We start from the raw sequence: 27,604 nt of genomic DNA, 5'->3' as shown, positions 1-27,604 counted from the left end.
ACTTTCCTATTCTGGTACAGCACAACAAAGCAATTTCTGGCTACAAGACAACAGACATAACAACAATTAAAAGGTAGTGCAATTAGTTTTGAGCGATAAAATGACACATTTTCTGTTTCAGTGGTTGCATGCAGAGGTACAGAACCGGTAAAAGCATGTTTAATCTGGAATAAATGTCTGGTTGCAAAGAAAATATAAACAAATGATCTTTCTCTCTGGTAGGTCCAGTCAAACATGCACAATGACCCAAAAGGAAAAAAAAGTTTTTCCATGCATCGTTCAAATCTTTCCTACTATACGGCCTGTAGTCCAAATCTAAATAAATGTAAGTCTCTCTCTCTCTCTCTCACTCTCTCTCTAACTGGGTCAGTGTTATGATGGTGTCAGTTTCTGGACTCAGCAGCAGCATATTTGCATCAGTCATCCTAACTAGACCGTGAAGAGAAGGATTTCCCTGCTCAGCTGAGCCAGTGTGTCAGTGAAACATACCCTCATCCAGCCCTGCTGGACTCAAAGGAGGCCTGAGGGCAACTTAAATCCAAGTAATGCGCTGGACTCCCGGCTCTTTGCTGTCGGCAGCGCTGATACATTGAAGATGGAGAGTTACATCCTGTGAGACTAATATTTCAGATAATACAAATCTTTACAGACATGAATTCTTACGGTAGGTAGATTTTAACAGTCGTCGTATTTACAAGAAAAGAAAATTGTCTTTTTCTCTTGACTGAAATTGATGATCTTATTCTAATTGTATGAAATGAAGAGTGACGGGGGGGGGGGGGGGACCATGTAGGGCTGTGAGCTGCATCGACACTTGTGATGGAATTTTTTTTAATTCTGCTGAGACACCAAGCTAGCCCTCTGGTGTGCTTGCTTGGATGAAAACTCAGTGATGCAGCCAAAGCTACACTACAACCAAATTCAACCTCTAATTAGACTCGCTCATCGCAAATTTAAAAGGCTGTGGTAAAAATTTAAAGCTGCCTCGGGACTCCCCTAAACTTGAAAATTTGGCTGCGGTGGTAACTTTGGGTCTTAATTAATAAGTCAGGCTTGTCAGGTCAAATCAAAATAGCTTGGGATACTGGAGCAAAATTGCAGTGAGGGTGAAAGGTGGTTAATTAAAGTCACAGTGAAAAAATGAGTGAAGTCACATGCTGCATATTAAGTTCCGTGCAGCCATCTTGGTTCCTTTCATTCTGACAGTGAGGCTATGCGACATCATCACAGTTGGAGATGATCGTTTTTCTTTTTCTTTTTTTTTCTAGAGGGTGCAGTATTCAGGAAGGATACAGGAGACAAGAGATGGGTACAGACATTAAAGCGGAGATAAAAGTCACTCTGACTCATCACCTCTCTGACACTCCCTTCCCATCCACTCTTTCTCACTCCACCCACTCCCTCTCTTTCTTTCTCTGAAGTCTCTGATTATAACTCACTCAAGTTTGGAATTGATGTGTTTTCTATCTTTTTTCTTTTCTTTTTTTTCCCCAGGACTCAGGTCAGCTACGAGTCATTCGACTAGGCCTTGATCCTGAGCTCACACGTCGGTAAACTTTCAACTAGAAAAGACCCCTATTGCTACTTTCAACTCTTCATCTTCCTGCTCTGCCTCTCCTCTGCACTGCTGCAAAGAGCTTTGTTGATAAACCCACTTTAGAGTCAGAAGATTTTTTTTTTTTCTCATGCTGTTTGAGTAATGGGTAAAAGTGTTGGGCTGTGCATGAATCTGTGTTTTCAAAAGATGACCGCACACGTCTGTACCGAACAGGTGAATTAAAATGGCAAGGCCGCTATCAGATCCCAATACAAGCTCTCTCTTCTCATGCGGACATTAAAGTACCCCTCCTGTCAGATGTGCGTGTTGGTTTTTTTGCGTTCCCACAGTCCAGTGCTTGAGTTTCACTGCGTAGAAGGATGTTTGCTTTGCTCATTCATTGGTTAAAGTGTAAATGATCTTTGTGCTCAGTGAAAAGCAAATAGTCTCTTTTAAGAGGCGGTCCTACAAGCACGATTTGTGACATCACAAATATTTTATAGTATAATGTAAAGCCTCCAGTGCACAAACAGTGAAAGTGGACAGTTGCTCTTATATACTATTGAACTTGTTAGCCCTGAATTTAGTCTAACAGACAGGAAGCAAAGCCTGATGGCGCTGACAGCTATTGTGTATCTCTTGTGACTGGCGATCACCCAGGTTTGCAAAGACTACAAGAGCTAATCAATAGATGTCAGGAGCAAAGGGTTACAAATACCCATCAGTCTCTGCCTCCTGTCTGTCAGCTGGAGAATAAAAGTCCTACTTTCTGTGAGGACAAATTTGTACAAAAACAAAAAAAATGTCATGGATGAGCCCCAATATTTTTTTTTTTATTCATGTAATCTCAAAATAAAAGGTGACATTATATAGATTTTGTCTTGTTCGTAAATGTCAAACAGACATTTATAGTATTTGTTGCAGTATTTTTGCGTACTTTAATACGTGTGTGCAGGGGATATTTAAGTTATTGTGACAACCAGAGGGCTACACACTTCTACTAAAATGCATGAATACACACAGGCAGCATTGATTACAACAAACAAGGATAAAACATTTGTATTCTCAGTGCAGGCAGCCAATCACATCCTTAGACTCAACTGAATGTTAAGAACAAACTAAGAAACACACAGTAGGGATTGCACTGGCCTCTCTGTCTCACTCACACAAACGCACACACACACACACACACACACACACACACACACACACAACACACACTCATTTTATCAGTGGTACCACTAACTGTGCAAAAAGGACAGTTCCTCTGCCAAAGCAATATGCTGCTGGCAAACGCTGTGAAAGCTGTCCATCCAGTCTTCTGCTCACTTAGCACTTCACACACATTCTGTCGTAGTCTGCTTTACCATCCATCCATCCATTTTCTATACCTCTTATCGGTTAAGAGTTGGGGGGGGGGGGGGGCTGGAGTCTATCCCAGCTGACACTGAGTGAGAGGCAGGGTTCACCCTGGACGGGTCACCAGGCCATTGCAACTCCATCAGGAGCAATTAGGGGTGGCTAGACGGCCACTCTACCTCTGAGCCATGCCAGCCCCTAATCTGCATTACACACTCAGCAAAGTATGGAGAGAGTGTGAGAGTGACAAAAAACACAGTTGCTGATAACCTGGACACAAAGTACGAGGCACAGACAAAGGCACCGATGGTTTTAGGTTATCATCGAGTTTGGTGACAGCAGGATGAGAATCAGCTCAGAAGGATGCTGGATAACTAATGAATGACCCACGCAGGTGACACACACGCGGGAGTCCAACTTGCAGAGTGATTGAAAGGCTAGAGAGTGGGCCTTCTAATACACACAGCACAAGCACATACTCACATACATTCACATTACCAGACCATACATTCAGTGTACAATTACTCAATACTTCAGTGGGAAATAGTGGTAGTTAAGGTTAACGTTCTTTTTCACTTTCTACTTCTGAGAGGGAATTATTGCTTTAATTTACAAATTCTGACTTTGAAAAACAAGATGGACCTTTAAAATTGGATGTTTTTGTTGTTGATAAACTATGTATACATACAATAGCGCGTCCATATGATTTAACAAATGAATCCTATTATATCGTTAAGTCCTGACACATACTGGGTGGATGACATAAAAGCACAGCATCAGTTATAATCTGGAGGATCAGGAGCACAGAGGACCGACAGATATAACCAACATTTACAACATCATTAAAAAGACTTGTGAGGCGTGAGAGTATCCGACAGATCCAGAAATAGTCAAATGAACACCTACTGGACTAGTGATTATGAATGACACTCCTGCCGCACTTCATACGTAATCATGAGTCCACTTGCTATGGAGGCTCGCAGTGGCAGCAATATTGACTCCCTACTCCTGAGAAGAGACTTGTTTTGGATTGGACACTCACACCAAGAGGTCCTAATGAGGACTTTAATATCAGTCCCTTTTTGTGATGTTGGGCTTTATATTGGTTTGATCAGATGGTCCTCTGTGTTTCTGATGCTACTGGTGCTACTGGTGCTGCTTTGATTGTCAAACTGCTCTCCACTTATTTTCTCCCCCAGAGGTCAACCTGGAAGTCAGGATCTCCGTGTTGTTGTTTTTTTTCTTCCCTCGACCAAAATACAGTAGGAATTCAATCCAGTAGGATTTACTGATTGGATTTTGAATTATTTCTCAAAAAGAGCTTTGTGGTGAGAGAGAATTTTATGAGCCTTTTAAGTTTGGTTCAGTAAGATTATCTCATCCAAAAATTATTTTTGAAGCCGAAAAGCAAATGCTAGAAGTACAAAGCTAACTGTGCTATGTGTGCTACATTGAACAAACTCATGCTGATGCATGACTTCAGCATCACCACAACTCAGTTTTTGGTGTAATAATATCCGGGACAACATTGTCATTTGGCCAAATGTTAGCTAGCGCCATTTGTAATGTAAGCAAGTTCATCTATTTCTAAGTCGTTCCAATCACAGATCATATTTCAATTGCATTCAACCAAAAAATATCTTTAAAAACGATTGATTTCAAGATGAAGAAACTGGACACTCAACTGTGTTTATTTTGGGTTTGTAGGAATCATTCCTGCACCGTTGATGTTGGTCACTGCAATGTCCCTAGTTAAAGGTGTTAGCTAGGTGCAGCAAAGCTGACATCATGTGCATGCATTTGTGTGCAGGAGAGTCAGGAAATGTGAGTGATGGATTGTGTTTTTCTGCAAAATAGGTTGCGCTTACTAAAGCTAATCTTGAACTGTAGTGCAGTTCTACAGCATTTCTCTCTCTCTCTCTCGCTTGCTGTTTCTTGCTCTTTCTCTCTCTCTTCCTCTCACTTTCACACACACCATCAAAGCTCCTACCATTACTATGCGTGTAGAGGTGCCAACAGTCAAGGGTAAAGTGTAAACACATACATACACACACACGTAAACCGAGTGTGGTATCAGCTTTCCTCCAGGCAGTGTGATAGCACCTCACACTGCCCGGCACTGCTCTGCCAAAACCTTTAGCAGGTATCTGTCCCAGGGTTAAGGAGGGAGCTGGCAGTGTGTGTTTGTAGGCGCTATTAACACGGTGTTAATGCCAAATGGAGTGCATTTATACAGGTTTTTATTTACACATGATGCCAGCCAGCAGTTAGATGTTCAGTGTTTTCCTCAAGCAAACCTGAAGCGGGTCTCACGATGAAGGAGCCAGGAATCAAACCAGTAACCTTCCGATTATTAGACATTAGAAGAAGTCATGAACTGCTAATCTCAAAACTGTTTCTAGAATAAAAGAGGGTAATAAGTCATTAATTGCACTCATGACAGAATGAGTATTTTTCAAAAAAAAAAAAATACAATGAAAAGTGACAGAGAACATGAATCCCCCAGAGGGCAGCTTCACCTGGAGATCAAGTGCTTTTATGGAGACTTGAATTCTAAAACAAATCAAAACTGAAAGGAAAAATCTTCTGCTCTTGTTTACTCTTATTGGGCATGAGGACTGTTTCCACATTCACATCAGTGATTGACTCATGGCCTGACTCAAAGTACTTCATTTTACCCAGCTAAAAGTATACAGAACTCAAATAAACACAAATGTACTGTGGAAAAAATAACTGGTAAACTTCATGATGATGACCAAGATGGCTCATGAAATATTTGACACGCGTTTATACATTGATGAGAGCGTTTGTGTACTTTTTGACTTTTAGTGTCGAAAGGTTATGATTATCTATCATTCTTAATAATGAAGGGTCTTTTTTAGCGTGAAATGCAGCTTTGTTTCAGGAGCACTGTGACCTCTAAGTGGGTGAAAATATCCAGTATGAAAGACAGATGTTCAGCAAAATCCTTCCATACCGAGTAAATACTAAATATGTATTGAAACTCGCTGACTGCAGTCACATGTAAGGTGGGAAAAAGGTAAATACATGGCAAGCATATAAAAGTGCTGGAGAGAGTTTCAGTTGACCCCTGTGACCTTCAACAAAATCAGAGAAACTGGCGCAACACGGAGCCCTGAGGCAACATGAATGTTTGAGTTTGTTAATGGACAAATGAGAGAAATAAGTGTGTTTGTGTGCGTGTGTTTGTGCATGCGCGCGCGCGCGTGTGTGTGTATGTTACAGATAGCCTGTTTTATGTGTTCATGCATATGCATGCTGTCATACATGTGAGCATGTGTGTATCTGTCTGTGTTTGCACTCAGAGCAACATACCCCGAGGCTGTGACAGACGGACTCTAAACCACGTTACCCACACACCCCACTGCCTCGCTTAATAGTGCATGAGAAAAGAACACTTGGATTTCCAAAAGCCCCCCACCCCCCCTTGTCCGCACAAGAACTTTTATGACTCCCCAGGTTGAGACGGCTGCTCCAGTCATTTGGATTGTTGAGAAGAAACTCCATGTCGGTGACGTCCAGCACAGCTCGACTGGGAAACAGATGTAAATATAGATACACAAAAGTGCAGAATTGTATATTTCGCATGCACATACACGGAGGGATGAACACATTGTATATGTACACACAGACAAGTAAATAAACACTCACAGCACAGATGCACACATGCACACCAGGGGACACAAACAAGCTGGCGCAGACATAAGTAAAGCAAACACAAACCTCACTTTTCATCCACTGAGATTTACGGTGTGCAAAATGTTAAATCGACCTGCGTTTTTCAGAATATCAACTGACCTGGTGCAAATAAGCTGTCAGGCTGGTTGAGGGCTGCTTACAGTAGATTTCTAACCTTGATATGGAGAAAGAACTGCTTTAGGAATACAATGTATGCATGTGCTGCAAACGAACAGCACATTTACATGAAGTTAAAATAGCTGGTGTATCATGTTAGTCTCACTAAAACTTGACTTAAATACATGCATATGAGTGAATGTTTTCAGAATGTTTTCCTTCCTACCGACGGTGGTAAGGTATTGATTTTCGCCAGTGTGTATATGCTTTAGTCACCCAATAGGTACATGTCTTGAAGGTCCTGATGCAGGATTTAACCCAGAAGTAACAGCCAAGGAGGTGCCATCGTGGTGGGTTCTAGGGAAAAATGCATGTCTGATGACAGAGAAGTGACATGTGGAGCTTTTAAAAAAATGATAAGTTTTCTCAGTTTAGTCGAGGTTTGACTTTCGCGCCAACGTTCGTGATTTGTATATGACACAAAAGTTGGAGCGAAACAAAGTGTGATTGCTACCATCAGTAAGGAGACATACTGCCATCTACTGCTCTGAAGGCAGATCAATCATCCATCCATCCATCCATTTTCTTCCACTTCTGTTAAGGGTCGTGGGGGGGCTGGAGCCTATCCCAGCTGCCTTCAGGTGAGAGGCGGGGTTCACCCTGGACAGGTCACCAGTCCATCACAGGGCCAACACATAGAGACAGACAACCATTCACACTCACAGCCACACCTACAGTCAATTTAGAGTATCAATCAGCCTCGTCCCCTCTTGATGTCTTTGGACTGTGGGAGGAAGCTGGAGTACAAGAGAGAACCCACACAGGAACAGGAGAACATGGAGACTCACACATAAAGATCCTGTGCTGGAGCCGGGACTCAAACCTGGATCCTTCTTGCTGTGAGGCGACAGTGCGGACCACTGCACCACCGTGCTGCCTGGCCAATCAATCAATTTCAAATCAAATCAAATCAAATCAAATCAATCTTCCCATAACTGTGCATGTGCTGTAACAGATATGTATGTGTGTGTGTGTGTGTGTGTGCGAGCGTGTGTGTGTGTGTGTGTGTGTGTGTGTGTGTGTGTGTGTGTGTGTGTGTGTATTGTTTTGAATTCATTATTCATAACTATACGTAACAAGAAAATCCCTGATTGATGACAACTATACAGTTTGACATGAGTGGTAACTGAAGAGTTGTAATCCAAAACTCACCCAGAAAGTCATAAATCTTCATCTTCCTTTCAAATGTAATCTGAGGAGTGTAAACTTCTGAAGCAACAAACTCCCACAGAGATTAGATGAAATGTGACTCAGCCTGGGAGAAATATACCTAACTGCTCACACAGAGAGGCATGACAGATAAGAAGACGCATTTATGTTTGAAAGCAATCGGCATGCCTTTATATACGTGCAAATCAACAAAATATGTTAAAGGCAAGTACACAGAAGGCTGTAGTGGCTACAGACAGTGAGAGAGAGACAGAAAGAGAAGTATTTAAAGAATGCGTGATATGAGGAACATTGAATGCAGAAATGCAGACAGAGAGTGGGAGGAGGAGGCAGACAGAAACATACAGAGAGAAATAGAAACTGAGAGGCGGACAGCCAGAGATCAAGAGAAACTGTGAGAAAGAGAAAAAGACAGACAAGCATCCCAGACAGATAGACACACAGACAGCACTGGAGTAAGGCAGTACAAATGCTGAACGGCGGAGATGCATAGAGAAAGAGAGGAAAGAAAGAGAGCAAGAAAGTGTAACTCGCGGAGGGAGAGTGGAAAACTCAGCATGGATCTCACATACTTATAACAGACAAGATACTCCACATGACAAGGACAACTTGCCTTTCCTCCACACTCTCTTCAGCAAGCACCCTGAGACTGTGAAGCAGGCAGTAAGTCAAGCCTGTCAGCCAAGGAGATTAACAGCATCCACAGTGTATAAGTCAACTGCAGCGAACCACCAACCTTGATGGATTAATAGAGTTTTTACAAGGACGTTACAAGAGGACTTCTCTAAATATTTCCAAAACAGTACGTCCCAGAAAGCATTGTGAGGCTCTACAGAATAACAATAATGATGCCACTTATTGTGGTATTTTCATCAAATGAGATGTTTTTCCTTTTACAAGGTCTGACAGAATATTTTTAGATCATTTAGAAGCTCCTGGGACAGATGAGTCAGCATAAAGAGACAGCGTGTATTCAGTCAAAGTTATTGAGTTCCTCTGAGGCAAGAATAATACAGACCCATGTCAAAAAAAAGTCAGGAGTTTGCCTTTCAAGTGAATGCAAATTAGTACCTGAAGTTTTGAGGAGTAATGTTAACATTAGTGGCTGGTACTCGGGCTGTCATTGTGAAATTTGCATTTCTGTCGAGCATCATTTCTGTCATTGTAGAGACGAGTGAACTGGTGGTGAACTGAAGAGGAAGCTGGCTCAGCTCTCTCCCTGTCTCTTGTGTGTGTGCATGTGTGCGTGTATGAGTGTGTGTGCATGTGTGCGTGCGTGTGTGTGTGTGTCACAGAGAGAAGTAGCCAGAAAAATCTAATCTGAGAATGTTATGAAAAGATCATAGCTTGTGGCCGCCCAGGTAGTGTCCTGGTCTATTGTGTTGCCCACCAACACTGGAGGCTTGGTTGGGCGTCTGTACAGACACAATTGGCTGTCTGCAGGTGGGCAGCTGGATGAGAGCTTGTGCATCACGGTAGCTGCACTAGTGCCTCCTCTGGTCAGATTGGGCAACTATTCAGGACTGGGGGAATAGCGTGATCCTCGCAAGTGCCTCATCCCTTCTGGTTAAGTTCCAGGCCGTCAGGGGAAAAAAATGTCTGACAATTCCATGTGTGACAGAGGAAGCATGCCGTAGCCTCCGGAGCAACAGAGGGGCTGGCAGTGTATGATTGGGGACAAAAACGAGGGGAGAAGGCAAACAAATGATTGAGTAAATAAAAAAAGAAGGTAGCAAAGATAGTGTAGAGGAGAAAACACTTATTTGCAAGCACCCTCGTGCTCTGCTTTTCTGGCCCCAGTTCACTGTGTCAGCAGCAACTACTACCACACGCGTATGTGAACATAAGGGAGCTTACCGAGCAGCAGCTAAAGCTGCAACTATCTATCTGCATACACACAACCATGCACAGCCCAGACACACCCAACAAACACAAATAGCAGTCGAGAGAATCGGGTCCAACTAAACACATAATGCACATTATAAAACTTGCACACATATGCACACTGGAAGAGGATTAACTGCTCAACCCAACTGAAAATAAGTCTGAGTGGTGCACAGGGATGTGCATATTCAAATGAATGTGAATTTAATTTTAGTCAGGACCCTCTGGGCGGTCTGGGCTGATGATATGAAGGTATGTAGTTTGGAAAAAAGTAGATGAGTCATATAAAAAGAACAATTAAGTTGCCTCAAGGCCAACTGCAGTGTTTACATGGGGCTCTCTAATTTGGAAAGGGAGTAAATTGGTCCTGTTATGAGGGTACTGGGCCGAGTTAAATAGTCTTTTAAAGGGAAGTAGGCTTGTTTGAGTCATAATTAAATCAACACTGCATGTTAACATAATAGGGCCTGTTTAATTTTTTTTTTTTTTTTTTTGGATGTGTTACCTCACCATTTTCTATTTTGAGTGACAACATGCTGAAGGATTACAGGGTCACTTGTAAATCAAGCCTGCGACAGCTATCTGAAAGCTGCCTGTCAGATTTTGCAGGCTAATGCATAATTGAAAGCATGACTCATGCTTACTCAGCTCCTTTCCAGATCGAGGAAGAAGCCTTGACCTTGTCTGAAAACAAATTTGTGTCCAGTGTGATTCAGCTCTGGATGGTTTGGTTTAATAAGAGCGGTGACATTGTTGTGAACATCACAACAGGTTGTGAACTCAACAGCATGTGTGGGCTGTGAAATGATGTGTACATCTGAGTCTCACACACACACACACACACACACACACACACACACACACACACACACACACACATATATATATATATGTATATATAGTACACCCAGTTGGACAGTTGGAGTGAGGGTCTAATTTTATTCAGCAAGAACATTAACAAGTCCCATGAATTTGACCTTGTGAACTGCAGCTGACAACACAGCACAATACAGACTAGCTAACGGCTTATGCATGGTAATTAAATGCATAATAATACGAGTAGGGCATGACTTGGCCTTATTCAGCCACATTCCAACCAGATTACACACTGACCTCATATGAAAAGAAATGTGTCAGCCTTTATTCTCTACTCGATCTTTAATATGGTCTATAAAACTTTAGACTGGAGTTTTTTCAATAAAAAGAAGGAAACCCCACACTAATTGGAGGCTGAAAGAACATAATTGAATTTACTAAATTGCTAAATTTACTTCCAACATCATACTCGTGAATTTAATGTCCTTCAAAATAAAGCGTAGACACTCCCCTACTTAACAATCATGCGAATCCTTCATTTTTCAAAGAGCCATGTTTCATAAGAATATGGCCCATATCCAGCTGTATCCATAACCAGCATGGATCCTCTACATTATTGAGAGCAGGGCATTAACTTGGGTTTATTCAGCCCATTTCCAGGCATTCAGATTATGCTTTGCACTAGACTGGAAAATCATGTCGACGCAGATTCTCTTACGGGAAGGCTTTCATAGTCTGAGGCATAATCTGCCTCCAGGAAGCATCTTTTTTTAAACATCAACCAGTACATGACTATAAAAAGCATACGCATAGATTCTCGCACATGATATTTAATGCAAAACATGAAAAATTACATCACTTTACACTTCATAATTAACATAATGTAAGTGTGAAAGAGGGAATATGTATACTTTATGTGCATCTGCATACATAAATAGAATAGTGGGTACTGTTCCTTTTTACTTTCTGTTTTAATATTGTGTTAAATTCAGGAAGTGTTTTGGGTTTCACAATCAGTCGATGAGTTTTAGGAACTTGGAGGTTTTCCCGCTTGGCTTAGTTTGTTATCAAATAGATAAAAACCCAAGTGAACCAAAATGCTTCACGACAAACCACAGGAGGACATTCACTCTGTTAATTGGTCAGACGGGTCCGAGGTGGGTGTAAGACAGGAAGAGGGTCCTGCTGTCCCGCCTTGTGCATGTTTCTACTTTTATTTCTCTTTTTTGCATATTCCCACTTCAACAATTTGAATGGTCATACAACAAATTCTACACACAGTCGAACTTGCAGAGTTCAACTGATAGTTGCATCAGACTTCAGATCATGTTCTCACCAAACCAGAGTTTGTTTGTTTGTTTGTTTGTTTGTTAGTACCAAGACAAACCAGGACAAATATCACTTCCTTGCCGACATTTTGGTCTGGCTATTTTGCTGCATACTCATTTATGATTGTGCAGAATCACACCAAGACAGCAAACTCTCCATGTTTGATTCGACTGAACAAACGACTGCCAAAATTTTACCCTGCCATTGATTTTCTTCCCTGTTCTTTCAGGATTAAAAATAAACATTGCTTTTCCATGCAGCATGGGCAGAAGAGAGCTCAGTCAGTCTTTGTGTTGAGGCAGTATATTGCTCTTTTAGTAAGCAAACCCATCCCCACATTCAGATGTTTGGGGCCCATATAGTAAATCTGGTAATACATTTAGAAGTCAATTCATTCCCTACAGATCATGAATCTCCAGAGTGTTGACGAGACTCCTCACGCCATTTATTTCCTCAAGTACAGTTAACAATTTTTACTTGTGGACCAAAGCTAATGAGTAATGGGTACAGGCTTTTGTTTTCTCCGCAGCTAGAATCTGAAGTGATCCATGTTGATTTCCACACATGTAGGTGTCAAAAAACGTGCCAAATTAGCCTCTCACTGCAGGCTAATCAGCAGGTGTTTCTAGTCCCTACTGGGAGCGTACTCCCATATTATCACCTTCACAATCAGTAGGCATATGAGGATATGAACTTAGTACGCTATTATAACACATGTAGGAGCCAAAGTCAATGAGCTTTGGTTCACAAGCTTTTCTCATTGACAGAAATCCAACTACCATTTAATTCAATGTCAGTTAGTAAATTAAAGTGTAATCCGTCAGATAAACAAGTTTGTTGTAACTCATGTAAATAATGACTCTGGTGGGACTCGAACCCACAACCTTTGAATTACATCTCAAGTGTTAACTAGAAGTCCAACGCGCTGTCCATTGCGCCACAGAGCCTTTGGGTTACAGATTCCATCAGGCTTGATTTCAGATTTTCTCACGAACACTCAAACTGACTCCATTAAGCATACGATCAAATCTCAGTCTGTCGAAGGTTCCACCAAGAGCTGAAGGAGTAAGTACATCATGAGAAATCGTGTTACATTACAGGGGCTAAAGAGCAACTCTGATAGGACTTGAACCCACAACCTTTGAATAACATCTCCAGCATCTTACTTGAAGGCCAATGTGCTGTCGATTGCACAACAGAGCCTTTCATTAGCTCTGCGAACATACGATGGTCTGCGCTTGGCACTTTCACGAAAACGTATTTGTTGAGTTATTTCATGTTTTCTCACAAACAGGACTGCACTATAGACACATGTAACGTTATTGTTTGAGGTAAAGAGAAACTCTGGCGGGATTCAAATCCTCAACCTTTGCATTACTTGTCAAGGACTTGACAAGAGCACTCCTGCATTGTGTTGTGCCACAGTAATTTGAATTTGGTTTGTTTAATTCTTGGTAGATTTTGTTTAATTCTAATGAAACACCACCACATCCTCATTCATCATCACGGTAGAAAAATATATTTCCCTAAATGCAGAGTGGTTTGTATGCACACACAAATAAAGAATCAAGGAGCCTTATGTCCAAATAAACACAGATTACAAGACATAATCTGATTCATCTCACCAAATCCAGCTAAACTCCAAGATTTCGCTTTCAAAACAGATCTGATTCAGCACTCGTCAGCCATAGCGCGCAATTCTGACAAGGTGTTGTACAGCAAAGAGAAGATATGACACAAGATGCTATTTAGGATTACTATCACTGTCCTGACCTTGGCCGAGAAAAAGCACACCGCATCACTTTGTTACACACTAAAATGTTAGTTTGGTATTTCAAGTCAGATTTGACACCTAACGATAATCCGACAGCTACATTTGATTGTAGCAACAGATGGATTTGAATATCATTAGTAGGACTGCACCACATCAAGTTATGGCATCTTTTTTTAGAAAAAATAAATAAAAATCTGGAGGTATTGTACAAGCTGTTAGAGGGAAAATCTTTCACAATAAACTTGACATCACTGAATATGTAAACCAGAAAAAAAATATGGGATTGTGTCATCTAAAATGACTGGACGCACAATCTGTGAGGAGGAGGACAAAGGGATTGTGCGTTCTTTTATGCTTGTAAAATGTTATAGTCCCCTCTCTGGTGTGCTTATCATTTTATGAAATATTAGTTTTGCTATTTATCAAAGTAAATAACTCATTCTCAAAAAAAAATTGAAACTTAAAAAAACAACAGTATGCCTTATATTCCTCCCAGTGTTAGACTAACACCGGGGGTGACTTCTGTTTTGACACTAGGTTTATTTGCATCAAGGGAAAGACAACTTTTTAGCTGAAATGTGTTTTATGTATTTTTTTTGTTTTCCCCAAATGTGCACCGCTAATTCACCTAGCAGTTTGTCCTGGTCATTTTTCCACCCCTCTGCTGCTCCGGCGAGGCACCACAGGCTTCCTCCATCACATGTGGCGCGAGGGGGTTTCACGCCATTCTCCCCAGTTCCACTTCTCTCCTGAGCAGGAATCCCGTAGTGCAGCAACCACAACCTATTCCCTCATCTGGCTTCCCACCCACAGATATGGCCAATTGTGTCTATACGAACCAACCAATTGGAGGCAACACAGGGAACCAGACCGGCTGCCTGGGGCCCTGAAAGATTTAACATCCATTCATCCTTTGTTTGTTGTTTGCAGTTTGTTCACAGCCAAGTGCTGTACTGTACTGATGGCTGGAACTCAAGTGAAGTAACCCAGACTTCCCTCTTCCCATCAACATATTCCAGCTCCTCATATGGCACCCCAAGTTGTTCCCAGGCCAGATAAGATATATAACCCCTCCGGCATACTTCAGATATACCAAAAGGCCTCTCGTTAGTTCCTCGAACAGAAGGCACACATGACATACCCTTACCAGATGCCCAGTCCACCTCCACTCACTCCTCTCAACATGAAAGACCAGCAGGTTCTACTGTGAGTTCCCTTCAGATGTCTGATCGCCTCACCATGTCTTTCAGGCTCAGGCCAGCCACCCAGTGAAGGGACTTTTTTCTACCACTTGTTTGCCATCTAACTCTTTCAGAGACTCCCCAAAGCTGATGACTATAGGCAGAGTCCTGCACAGCTGAACAGTGCTGCTCAGGGCTGGCTGCAGGACAGAAATTAAGTCACTATAATGTTAAAGATATCATTAAAAGTAACCAGCGAGTACTTTTACAGTCACGGACGAGAGATAAGATCCCAGTGGGTTGAGTTATAGGACTCAAAGTCAAGGTTTTTTATGAGTGCTGCTTCAATCAGGTGACAGGCACATTAAATTTGGAGAAGTCCTGCTTCTGAGAATACACAGAAATATTGATTCAAATTGTACTTCTTGAAGCAACTTCATTTTAACATATATTAAGTTTGAAAAAACGGATCACTTTACCATTGCCAAATACAAACATGTTTAATCACTGTAACGTGACTACGAAAAGATTTTTGACTGTACGTGGTTACTGGAGGATATGCAGATCTAAGTCAGCTTGTGCATCTTGTTTCAACAGGTGGGGTCACTTAGAGGAACTAATTTGCCAAACGTGTGGGTTATGGGGGGCAGGTGCAGGTTGCACGACACCGTGGCAGCACGGACTCAAAAATCGGACCCGCAAAGGACTCTGACCAGGGTCCAGGGACTCTGGGTAAGGTTACATAAACTGACTGGTACACTGACACTATACGATTGGAAGACTGTGGGAGACAGACGGCAAGGGATCGTTTTAGCAGCCGAGCGTTACGTACATAACAACCAAATACAACATCGACATCACTCTCTGACATGTAATATTTGGAGCTCAAACATGTTTGATATTGGTTGATCATAGTGATGGCTTAGTTTGAAGAAGAGAGGTGACATTGCCAGGTCAGGAGCCCCCATCTATGACTGACAAGCAGCACAAAGCACAATCCAAGCATGCACTGATTGAGCACCTCAGTCCATCAGGCCTCTACTCAGAAACAACATGCTTTTCTCCACCTAACTGGATTGATGCACCTCTCACTGTGGCACTGCTCTTTGTCTCTGATTGTCAGACAGGTAAAAATGGCAGATATGGGTTAAAAAAAAAATCTAATATTTCTCCTAAACTATCCACAAAAGAATGAAGAAATGTGCATTTGCAGTATTTCAGGATCTGTCTCTTAGACCTAGATTTCATGAAAAGAGCTTGTAAAATTCAGCCTGGCACTGCAAAGGGTTGCCAAGGGCCGCACAGGCACGGGCACAAGCAAATCATGTTGATTGACGGTTTGCCACGAATTAACCAACTCGCTATTTGGCAAAAGCATTTATGGAAATGTTTGACTGGACAGATGGGTGTGGCAAAAAATCTGGTAGTTTCTGGCATGAAACTCACGAGGCAATCCTGTTAAAAAGCCTGTTTATACCTCTAAAAGCAATGACGACCATGCAAACTAGGAACTAAACAGGATGTGAATTGTTCTAAAGAAAAAGTGTGAACATGTAACAATATTGGACTGGCCATGAATGAAAGACGCCACAAAAACCACACACAGCAAACATAAGTGCTCTCTAAAAGCTGTCACCCAAATGATTGATTGAATCACTACGATGGTATTGAAGTGGTCAATCACAGAATTCAAGCTGACCAGTCCTGATATCACTTTACTGCTCTGTGCATTCAGCCTACAAGCCTGCATTCATCCTCTAATGACACACGTGTGTGTTTGTGTCTATAAATCGCGGCTTTATAATCTCCTAACTAGCAGACAATAGCAGATTTGTCTGTGATGAAATCCTTGTCTTTACACACGTGCAAGTCTATCTACATGTGTAAGTCTCTGTGTGGCAGGGTGCTCCCATGTGGGTCTTTCTGTTGCATGCTGTGTGTGTGTGTGTGTGTGTGTGTGTGTGTGTGTGTGTGTGTGTATGTGTGTGTGTGTGTGTGTGTGTGTGTGTGTGTGTGTGTGTGTGTGTGTGGGTGTGTAGCAGATTTAGCTTTGACAAAACCCCAGTCTTTAGAGGGATTATCAGTCCGTCCCCAGACAGCAACATGCTGTGCATTTATGGAGGTAATAAGTTGACCTGTAGACAGAAGGACAACTGGCTAAAGCGGTTATTGGAAATATATTTTGTGCGTATATCTGTACCTGGTCTAGGACGAATGAGGAGTAGAAAGCAATATCTTCAGGGACTGTTAGTCCCGCTGTGAAACACACCATGTGAGCTCATGTGAGCTCTCATCCAGTGAATTCTGATTTGGCGCTTACCTTCATGTGGTTTTCTGACTGATTTGTCATGCTGCTGTGAGCAGTTCACTTTTGACTTTACTAAAATCCCACAGGCTAAATGTGCAGGAGGTGGAAAAGTACAGCAAAATGTAACCCAAAACACACACAATGGGTTTACATACACAGTTGTAGTCGCACTATAGTATCGTTAAGGCCATTTATTTGGACAGCAGACGTCACAGTACACATGCATGGTGAAGAATGGATGTTTTCACAAAAGCATTTCCACCATTAGAACAGTAGGTGGCGCTATACCTGCTGATCACCTTTAGCGATAAGAATTTTTTTCCGTTTCACCTCACGTGCCACATTTCAAACAGGATAGCAAGCAGCGTCCCTGCAGCAACTTAAATAAACACTGTTGAAAAAAAACTGACAACTCTTCAAACTGAGTCAGAACATTTTTTGTGTCTTTGTCCAGAAAGACACACTGGCCATGATGATTCCTCCAATGACTGTTTAAAGGTTAAACACAGCAGTGGAACACTGATCGATTAAGGGCCGATTGACAGAAATATGCTGGAGAAATTCAGTTGCCAACCTCATGAGCTGGGTATGTTAGTCCAACTGTGAACAGTACCATTTCGGTTCACAAGTCCATTTTTTTCGGACGAACACAATTATTTGACTTTTGCTAACATCATGTAATGATACTGACATTTCTATTCAGTTGTAAATTACAACAAAAATAATTTTCTCATAAGGCGGCACGGTGGTGCAGTGGTCAGCACTGTCGCCTCACAGCAAGAAGGATCCAGGTTTGAGTCCCGGCTCCAGCACAGAATCTTTCTGTGTGGAGTCTCCATGTTCTCCCTGTTCCTGTGTGGGTTCTCTCTGGTACTCCAGCTTCCTCCCACAGTCCAAAGACATCAAGAGGGGACGAGTCTGATTGATACTCTAAATTGACCGTAGGTGTGACTGTGAGTGTGAATGGTTGTCTGTCTCTATGTGTTGGTCCTGTGATGGACTGGTGACCTGTCCAGGGTGAACCCTGCGTCTCACCTTAAGACCGCTGGGATAGGCTCCAGCCCCCCCCCAACCCTTAACAGGATAAGAGGTAGAAAATGGATGGATGGGATTTCCCGTAAGAGGAATTACTGTGTATTTGCATCTATGCTTTTTTTAGTTCGGTTTTAGTAAAAGCAACATTGATGTTTTATTTCTCATCCAGAGGACAACTATTTGACATCATTCACCACCTCAAATACCTCTGAAGGTCATGTTGGTTGTGGATTTAGCCTGAGGAGTTTTCATGTAAAAGCAGTCAAATAATACTACACTGCTACTATTTGCCAAAGCAAATCTGTGACCCAGAGTGCATCCTCTTAAAATTTACTGCTTTTGGGAAAAACTTTCCGTATCACTCTTTCTTCCTAGAGGTCTAAGGAAGCTCTGGAGGACTATTTTTCCGGGATCAAAGCCACTATTCCACTCTGTCATTGTGGTAAAATTACTATAACCTGAAGAGAGACATCTATAAAGATTACTATAAAACTGTCAGCCTGTCTTAATGTTTTCCCTTTCCTCTCCTCCTCCACTATCCTCTCACAATTTATCCAGCCTAAATTTCTCCTTTTTCTCTCTTTTCTTTCCTGCCCATCATTTACTCCCATGTCTATTTTCCTGCTATATTCCCTCTTTTTCTCTCCACCCACACCCCTCCATCCCCCTCCCTCGAATGTGCACAGTCATAAAAAATAATTTATTTCTGCCCCCCCTCCACATCCCTATCCCCCCGTGTGGGTCTGTATTAGCATGCCATCAGAGCAGGCTAACTTATCTCGCGGCTACAGGCGCTGAGTGCTAAAACTAAGCTCTGATAGTTTGCAACAGGACGAGCGGAGGATGCCTCTACAGCTGGGAGAATTAGAGCTGTCCTCATGATTAGTTATGGTGGTTCTAATGTTTTACTGCACTGTAATTCACTGTACTGTAGCCACAGTACTGTATGACTCAATGATATGCACAAAGGGAACATCAACGGAAATTCAGCTTGTCGGGAAAATGAAAAAACATAAATACTGCAGCAGTTTTTGACAACTTGCTCATATTTTCCAGTTTTTGTCTCGTTTTTTTTTTTTTTTCTTCAAGGCGCATAGAAAATCTGTTTGAGCGGCTGTTCCAGTTTGAGGATCCAGCTGGAAGTGTATTTGTCCATCTGTCAGTCCTTGTATTAGAACATCAAATAGTTCAGTTCAGAGTGGAAAAATAGTTTTAACTCACTGAAGTACTGCGTATTAAGAGCAGGTATCAGATAAGCTTGAACCCTGACTAGTATTCGTTGCTGTTTGATTTACCATCGAATATTATAAGTGTACACAAACATAAAACATTGTAACCTTTATGAGCAACACCAAACTGCAATGGCCGCAAGCTCTGTGTAACGAGTAGTACAACACAACCTGATAGCTTTCCTCAGGCTGACCACTGAGTGTCTGACAGAATTAGGCTTATTCTAGTGATTAGTTATTCTGGGGCTAATGTAGAGTTCTAATCTAATGCACTTTGTGTAACATGAGACGCGCTCATGGACATGCCGTCATGTGTTACAGAGATAGAGGTGGATAAGAGTAATGCAGGTTTAAACGCTCTAGGGGGATCTACTCTAAACCAATTAAACACAGTTTGTTCACTACTATAATCTTTTGTTTACCAATTATAGCAACTTAATGAATAAAATGATGTTGAAGTGAAGGTCATATATTATTTTGGCAAACAAATCTCAGGGCCTCCTCTCACTGGGCTGACTGAGTTTGTTTGACTTGTGTAAACGCGCCCTCATGCAACCATTTACAGAACACATCTTTAGCTTCTTCAGCAGCTCGGTGTGTTTTGGTCTTAACATACAGCTGATAGAGCACAGAACACTGTCTAAATGTACACAGAGCAATTTTTGCAGTGCAGTACGTACACAATTTTCTTTATGTGCTACTTGTCTTTCACCTGTCAGTTCCTGTAAGTTCAAATCAAGAAGTGAAACAACAGTTAGGGATGCTAAATTGTTACCACTGTGCGTACAATGAGTCCGAAACAAGAGTGGAAATTTAATCCCTGCTCATTTCTCCTATCCCAAATAAATTCTGTCCCACTTAGTTCCTGACAAAATATCAGGTTCTGATCTACTGCTCAGCAGTGAGGAAGCATAGTTCACCCAGGAAGTAGCAATCGTGCTTCAGAATGCCGCAAGTCTGCACCGGGCCACGTGTGAAGGCCCCCTGACTGTACGATAATATCCACTTCTGTAAACATTTTTCACTTCACCTAACTCTGTTACACCCAACAAGCAAGGTGGTAATGTGACGAAATATAAGCAGCAAACAGAGGGGGGGAGGGGGGGATCTGTCAGCGGTGGAAAAATAGGATGAGTGTGTGACCGTATCCATGGTCGGCAGAGAGGTATATTCAGGTGATTGGGTTATGAAATGGAGGCCAAAATCTTACACACAGAATACTCTTGGTTGGACAATTACCATCAATAGTTGTGATCAAGGGTACTAAAATGTTCCAAAATGCAATAATAGAACTGAAGAACTGAATCTGTGTGTTTTTATTGATAGTTCACTCTGTCTAATCAGGCAAACTCCACTTAAAGTTTTGCTGGAATAAAATCTATTTTCTAGAATTTGCTGAAATGACTAGAGGGCTTTTGTTTACCTCTTTATAGAAATTATAAATTCAAACTTGCCAGGACATCGGAAACTCTGAAGTGGAAGCACGGTTTAATCTACTTAGTTTAGATGGAGCTCAGGATTAATCCAGAGAAGGACTCTGGTATTAGTGTATAACAGCTGAACTGTTGGATGTGCATGAAAAAGAAAGAGCGATCCCAGTGTTAGCAGATATAAATCATGAACGAACTGTTGTACGTTTATCACTCGGGCTGCCATGTGATGACTGCAAGTACTGAAAAAACGAAAATAAAATAAGCCCGAGTCAGTTTCTGAAAACAAATCTAATGTCATTAGATATATTTATGTTTCAGTGACATGCACACTTTCATCATAGGGAAAGTTACTTATTTTAGAGTTTGCTTGAATGTGTATGGTCCTGCACAACACTATATTTCTACCCCTCCCTCCACCGCTCCAAGATAATTTCTGCTCTAAAAATTATTTGGGGCTAGAATCAAAATGATCTGGGATTCAGTCCCGAAAGGTTGGCCCTGAGGACACCACTGCTTCGCTCCAACATAGAAATATGCTTTGTTGTCTTCAGCAGACACAGAATGAAGTAAATTAGTGTAATAGCGAATGCAGATGGATGAGAGATTATGGCGACACAGATTTAGTTGAGCATGTGGCATAGGGAGCGACATGGTATGAAACCAGTGCCCATTTTAATGAGCATTCCAGCTTAGTCAGATATTGAAGCTTCAGCGTCGGAAGATGACACAGATTGATGTTGCCCTGCGTAACTCCGTGGATTAGAACTCAACTCCCACTGGGACAACACACAAAGAATGTGTAATGCCCCCTCCGAATAATGTTATGGAAAAAAAAAAACCTCCACTGTACTATAGTGGTACAGATAAGCAATGCAATTAAGATACACAAAGTGGAGCGTAATGTAGCAGAAGCCTGTGATGCCTATTGGGAGCTCAGAGTCAGGCCTGCCACAGCCATTAGCTATGCTGCTGTTTTACTGTAAATTCAATAACTGGCTCCAGGATTGCATCAGCACTGTCTGAGTTCCAGAAGCATGCAGGTAAATTGTAGACCAGCCTAGATGAATTATTATTATTATTATTATTATTATTGTGACAGAATGCCGCCCCAACTATAATTGAAACATACACAATTGCAGACCTGGCCAAAGCTCTATAATATCATGAAATCTGAAGTTAGACACTGGGAAGAAATAAAGTCATGCAGATATCAAGGTTATAAGGACCAAAGGACCAGTCTGGGGGACTGAAGCACTCTCATGGTCTCAACATCCTCTCTCTCTCTCTCACATACACACACACACACACACGTCTCCCGTCCCTACCAACCCTGGCTTCATGACTCATCAGCACCCATAGTGACCTATATCTGTCCCACCTGTGTGTCACAGTTGACTGACCCACATACCACTGATCCAGGCGCTTCCAGCCTGTGACCTGAGCCAGTTCCACAAGAACAGCAGGAGACAGGCAAACGCTGCCACCCCCCTGCCCACTGCCACCACCACCACAACCCCCAGCGTTGACACGCTAGAGTATTAACAAGTTCTGGTAAATGATTGTTGACTGATGCAAGGACCACATTCTCTCTCTTTGGATGTTATACGTGGAGCTAATGATGTGTCATTCAGTCATTATTTAGAAAATATAAAGGATGACTGCATACCGTGTTTAAATTTGACCATCATTGTTCTTATTCTGATTTGAGGGTTTGGGGATTCTATACACAAAAATAAATGCCATCTGTCCTCACTCCATGCTACAATTTTTAAACTGACAGGGCAGATTAAATTCAGAGCACACATCTGTACGTCCGCCTCTCCCTGCAGTGGGTGAAAATGTGATGCTGCAGGACCATGCAAGAAAAAAAAAGAAAAAGAAGCTGAAGGCGGGGCTTGAATGCTGACAAGACGTACTGCAAGCTCTCATTGGTTCTCAATGACATCATTGATAAGGGACTGCAAAGATAATGAAAGAAGTGTGAGCCTGGCACTCTCTCGCATGTGCTCACACACAGTGTTAGCACAGGTTAAGAAGGCTGCTGGTGTTACTCATGACCCTTTTCCTGAGATTTTACAAGCTCGTCTAAATTCACTGCTGCAACACTGCATCTCACCTGTTGTATGCCCTCGTTTTAGGTTCGAAGGCACATTTCTGCAGCCCAGTAAACCACACAGCATGGTAATTCCCTCAATTATAATGTTATAAATACCAGAATTACATCACCATGCAGAAAAGCACCGTCAAGCTCATTGTTAGCAAAACGAAAAGGCCCGACTGCCTTCTCCGTGTCATCAAGTCTGCTGAACATCAAGTGTGCTCTGCAGTGATGTCCCATAAAAAAACAGACAAAGAAATGCATGCAATCTAGCAAACTGTTTCATTTATGAAGTAATTCAAGTCAATGATTTGTGGATAATTAATATCAACATAAAAAAAAATAAGCTGTGAGAGCCACAATTTTTTTTTCTTTCCAAGTAAGTTGTGCAAAGCAAGTAGAAAAAGTTGTGTCAGATGATAAAGGTTTCATAAGCCTGAATAGTTTAGGGTGATTTTATTTTAGGAGTAATAAGTTAACAACTGACCAATCTGGCAGAGGCCACGCAAGGAGCCCAGCTGCTGATCAGGAGTCCAGTGTCCTGATCCAGGAAAGATCAACTGGGTCTTGATCCCTACCTCCTACTATTCTCTTACACCAGCACATGTGGGAAGAAAACTTGAGAATTTCCAGCATGGCAATTTCGCACAAAGTAAACTTTTAGTGAACTTTGATCCAAAGAAATACAAATAACCCAATACAGGGGAATCACAACCGCTTCAAAAATTCAACTGATGAAGTGAAATAAAAGGGATGATGGAGGTCATTGTGTGTGTGTGTGTGTGTGTGTGTGTGTGTGTGTGTGTGTGTGTGTGTGTGTGTGTGTGTGTGTGTGTGTGTGTGTGTGTGTGTGTGGTAAGCTGAGACCGGTCTTTGTGTTTCAGTGGCTCAATGAACAAATATCTCAGTACAAGGTTATATCACCTACCCATTAGGGGAGCCGCGCAGCATCAAAACTGCAATACCCTGCCATTCCAATCACTTAGGGCTGGGACACGTCTTGTGGATAAACATAGTACACATTTTTATAATCCGCAAAGTGTCTCCATGAGTATTAGATTCCCAAGTGTGCCTAAAACGCATCCCTCCATGGGAACAGCTGTTGCTGAAGTTTAAATCCTTAAGAGATGAGACTTCACCTTCTCTAAAAGAAAAGTGCAGTCTCTTAATCCTAAAAACTGCTTGATAGGTGACTCTTCTGTTGTCTTCTCACATGTTTATATTTCCTCGATTTCCCACAGGAGAGAACACTTTGCTGGTCAGTCTGAGGTTTGAATTCCAGCTAAAAACAGAAAAGAGAAAAAAATAAAGCTGGTTAAAACTGTAAGACAAAGAAACACATTTTGTCAAAGGTTTCAAAAGGTGAAATCAAACAAAAGCGTTAACATACATAAATATATGAATATATAAAACCAGCTGATCCAACTCTTTATCCACAAATCTATCAATGCCTTAGACTGGCTAAAGTTTGTATGAGTTGAGGAAGTTTTCAATTACTTTAAAATCAAAGCGTTCAAAACCAAAGAATTTTACAAAATCCCAAATTAAATTTGTTTCATAAGCTGTCAGTTATTTTGTCCTATATTACTTTGAAAAGAAATTAGCTAGAGCTACTCTTAAAAGGAATGCAGCAAATTCAAATATCTGGCCACACCTTTTCATAGTAAAGAAAGTTTTTTTGAAATCATACAAAAGACTTAATTTGACAATAACGCAATAAAAAATAGACCTGAAACTATCAACTGAGCTCCAAGTTACAGATGGGTTCATGTAACAGCAGTTTACAGTACATTATTAAAAAGAAAGAGGGAAATAAAAGCTTGTTTAACAGTTCGGATTAAAGTGGAAAAAAAGAAAAAAAATGTTAAAATCATTTTCATTCCTTGAAAATAATTTTACGTTTTGAAAAAAGTTTCTTTTTTTTTCTTTTTTCTTTTTTTTAAAGATTTGCGCTCTTTCTGCTGCTTTTCTTTGTATGGCCTGAGAACAAAGGAGCCTTTACTGTAACAAAGAAGCTGCGGCGGCTTGTACCTGTTGATCTGTTTCCAATAAACTACAACAAGTTTCGTTGTGATAATTAACCTATTTTGTATTCATGTCACAACACCTTCTCGCCCCCAAAGATTCCTGCGTATTCGTGCAACAAGTTTAATTCTGTCATCGTTTAGTTTCTAGGAGACTTTACACCTGATTACAGTGTTCTTGAATTCCCACAGTGCATTGACAACTTCGCTAACACGTAAAACTACTGTGTACAACTATTGCACGCGGAAAAAACTACATGAGTACTATCTGAGGAGTCACTTTGTCTTGTTTCCAGCGTGCGTAAAAGCTCCTTTTCCCTGCAAACTTCTGACAGGCAGCTGCTTTGTCTTCAGAGTCGCAACATCCCCAAGAGACAAAAACACGGCAACAGCACAAACTCCATCTCACCTCGATTAAAGCTCACTGTCAGCTAATTCTGTTTATCATATGTTATGACGATGCGTGCGTCCCCTCAAGTTCTCTCCTCAAAGCGCCCCGCACCAGACAAAGGAAAAGGGGACCGCTCCTCTCGCGCTCTCTCTCCTCGCCACCACTGTCTCTCTAGGTCTCTCTCCCTCTCTCTCCTGCTTTGTGCTCAAGTTTGAGCGCTGACGCACCAACTACAGCAGCAACTTTTAACTGAAAATAAAATAGAGAACCGCTCCAGGGGTGCAAACAAAGGCAGTATTCCTCTCGGAGACAACTCACCTGGAGGTGGCTTGCTGCTTTGTGCGTGTCGCCGTGCGTCGCGGAAAAAGTTTGAGAGGGCATATCTAGCTTTGTGTTGTGGAGTCCCCCTTTGTCTACACGTGTGATAGATGGATGGGGCTCCTTTTGGCCGCGCCTAGTTCATTTCGCTCTCCAAAGAGTCCCGCCCTCTCAAAGTCAAACAACTATGCACACAACAATATAGACGGGCCGTGAATGTGTCATTACTAGCAAGGAGCTACAGTGTTTGGTGTATGCATTTATTTAATTCCTCCAACTTCACTTAGTGACTTCACTGAGCTCCCTCAGTCAGTCAACCAATCAATCATACAAACCATCAGTGGAATATTTATATATTTATTTATTTTTACTAATTGATCTTTTCTATTAACCTGTCATCTTTTTTTCTGAAGTGTCCACTCGCCTCTTTGTTTTCACTCTCTGTGGCACCTTGCAGCATTTTTCCTGCTTTTTTTTCCTCTTCGCTCTCTTTTACTCTGACAGCTAATAAAAGTACTTCAAACTATCACCATACACACATGGCTGGATTTTTTTTCCTCCCTCTGCTCTGCTTCACTTTAGCGCAGTGTTGGTCCTCTGCTCAGACTGGCTAAAAGAAACTTTCCTGGATTCACCGCCTGGTGACTGCCATTGTGTCTGGACAGCAGCAGCAGGGGAACAAAGGAGAAGACAAAAGAAGAAAAAAAGTCACGCTGTTTTGAATGCATGTAAATAAAAATAATGATAGCAAGCAGCTGCTACTGCAGGTGACACCTGCTCAACTCCAAAGGCATCATTAGCAATCAGTTTAGGGCTGTGAGATGTTTTAATTTATGCTGCTCCAAATGTTTATTATTCATTTTACCTGCCTTCGTTTGAATATTAAGACTACTGTATATTTCCATATCCAACAGCATCATTTCTGATTATGTCAATCAGATTTTAACATTTCGGTTCTTGTATCTTATTAAAGTGTGACTCCCAGGCAGAGCAACAAAGGTGCATTCCACCTTCTTAGTTACAGCATGTCTGGAAGAACTGTGCATATGTGTGTGTGTGTGTGTGTGTGTGTGTGTGTGTGTGTGTGTGTGTGTGTGTGTGTGTGTGTGTGTGTGTGTGTGTGTGTGTTGGTGTGTGTGTGTGTGTGTGTGTGTGTGTGTGTGTGTGAGAGAGAGAGAGAGAGATTGTATGTTTTTGTGTGTTAAACCTTTCAGATACACAAACCCATTTAATTGGGGAAAACAACAGTGTCCTCTAGAATTCTAACTTTGAGGTGAGAGGTTAAAGTTAAGTGCAGGTTAGGAGATTAGGCTTAGCCTGACAGTGACCCCTGCCCCATTTAATTACTGGGCAGTTAAATTGAGGGGTCAAAGGCAGGGAACGGAACAACATGTCACCTGCAGCCCTGTGTGTGTACACCTGTTCTGTCACTCACCCTATAGTCGAGCGGTAGTTGCAGGTGCATGACAGGTGTGTGTGTGTGTGTGTTTGTTTTATAAATGAATGTGCTACTTGTTTCCACATATATACATCAGTATACATTTTTCTTCCAGAAAGCAAGGGAGGGGGGAGGAACTTATCACAAATGTTGAATGGCGCTGACATTAGCCAGCTGCAATAAATGTGCATAACCCCACCCCCCACCCCCCATAAAACATGCCCACCACTAGCTTGTTAGCTGTGGTTGGTTCTCTGACAAATAAATGTACATCAATAATTTATTCACATTTCCCTTCAGACCTTCCAAATGTTTTCAGACCAAATGGATCAAATTGTGATGGTGAAACAAGTCACTTCAGAGAATTGAGTGACACTCATCAGTTTATCCATTTTAGAACCCGT

General features: G+C 41.7%; 1 long non-coding RNA gene and 1 other non-coding gene across 2 annotated transcripts in view; both read right to left on the bottom strand.

Annotated features, from left to right (window-relative positions):
- LOC147253639 (uncharacterized) overlaps nucleotides 1-25,863 on the bottom strand; it is a 74,031-nt gene extending 48,168 nt beyond the window's left edge. Inside the window, exons 1-2 of the long non-coding RNA XR_015118418.1 lie at nucleotides 25,763-25,863; nucleotides 23,958-24,311 (exon numbers count right to left, since the gene is read on the bottom strand). This is a non-coding gene — a long non-coding RNA (uncharacterized LOC147253639). The remainder of the gene's footprint in view (nucleotides 1-23,957; nucleotides 24,312-25,762) is intronic.
- On the bottom strand, nucleotides 12,828-12,918 carry trnar-ucu (transfer RNA arginine (anticodon UCU)). Its single transcript is given in 2 exon segments — nucleotides 12,828-12,863; nucleotides 12,882-12,918. It is a non-coding gene; the product is annotated as a tRNA-Arg (tRNA).
- Nucleotides 25,864-27,604: the final 1,741 nt, after the last annotated feature.

Source organism: Aulostomus chinensis, chromosome 11, assembly GCF_037954235.1.
Source record: "Aulostomus chinensis isolate RoL2024-O1b breed Wild chromosome 11, RoL_Achi_v1.0, whole genome shotgun sequence".
Lineage (NCBI taxonomy): Eukaryota > Metazoa > Chordata > Actinopteri > Syngnathiformes > Aulostomidae > Aulostomus > Aulostomus chinensis.
This window is presented reverse-complemented; position numbering and strand designations above follow the sequence as displayed.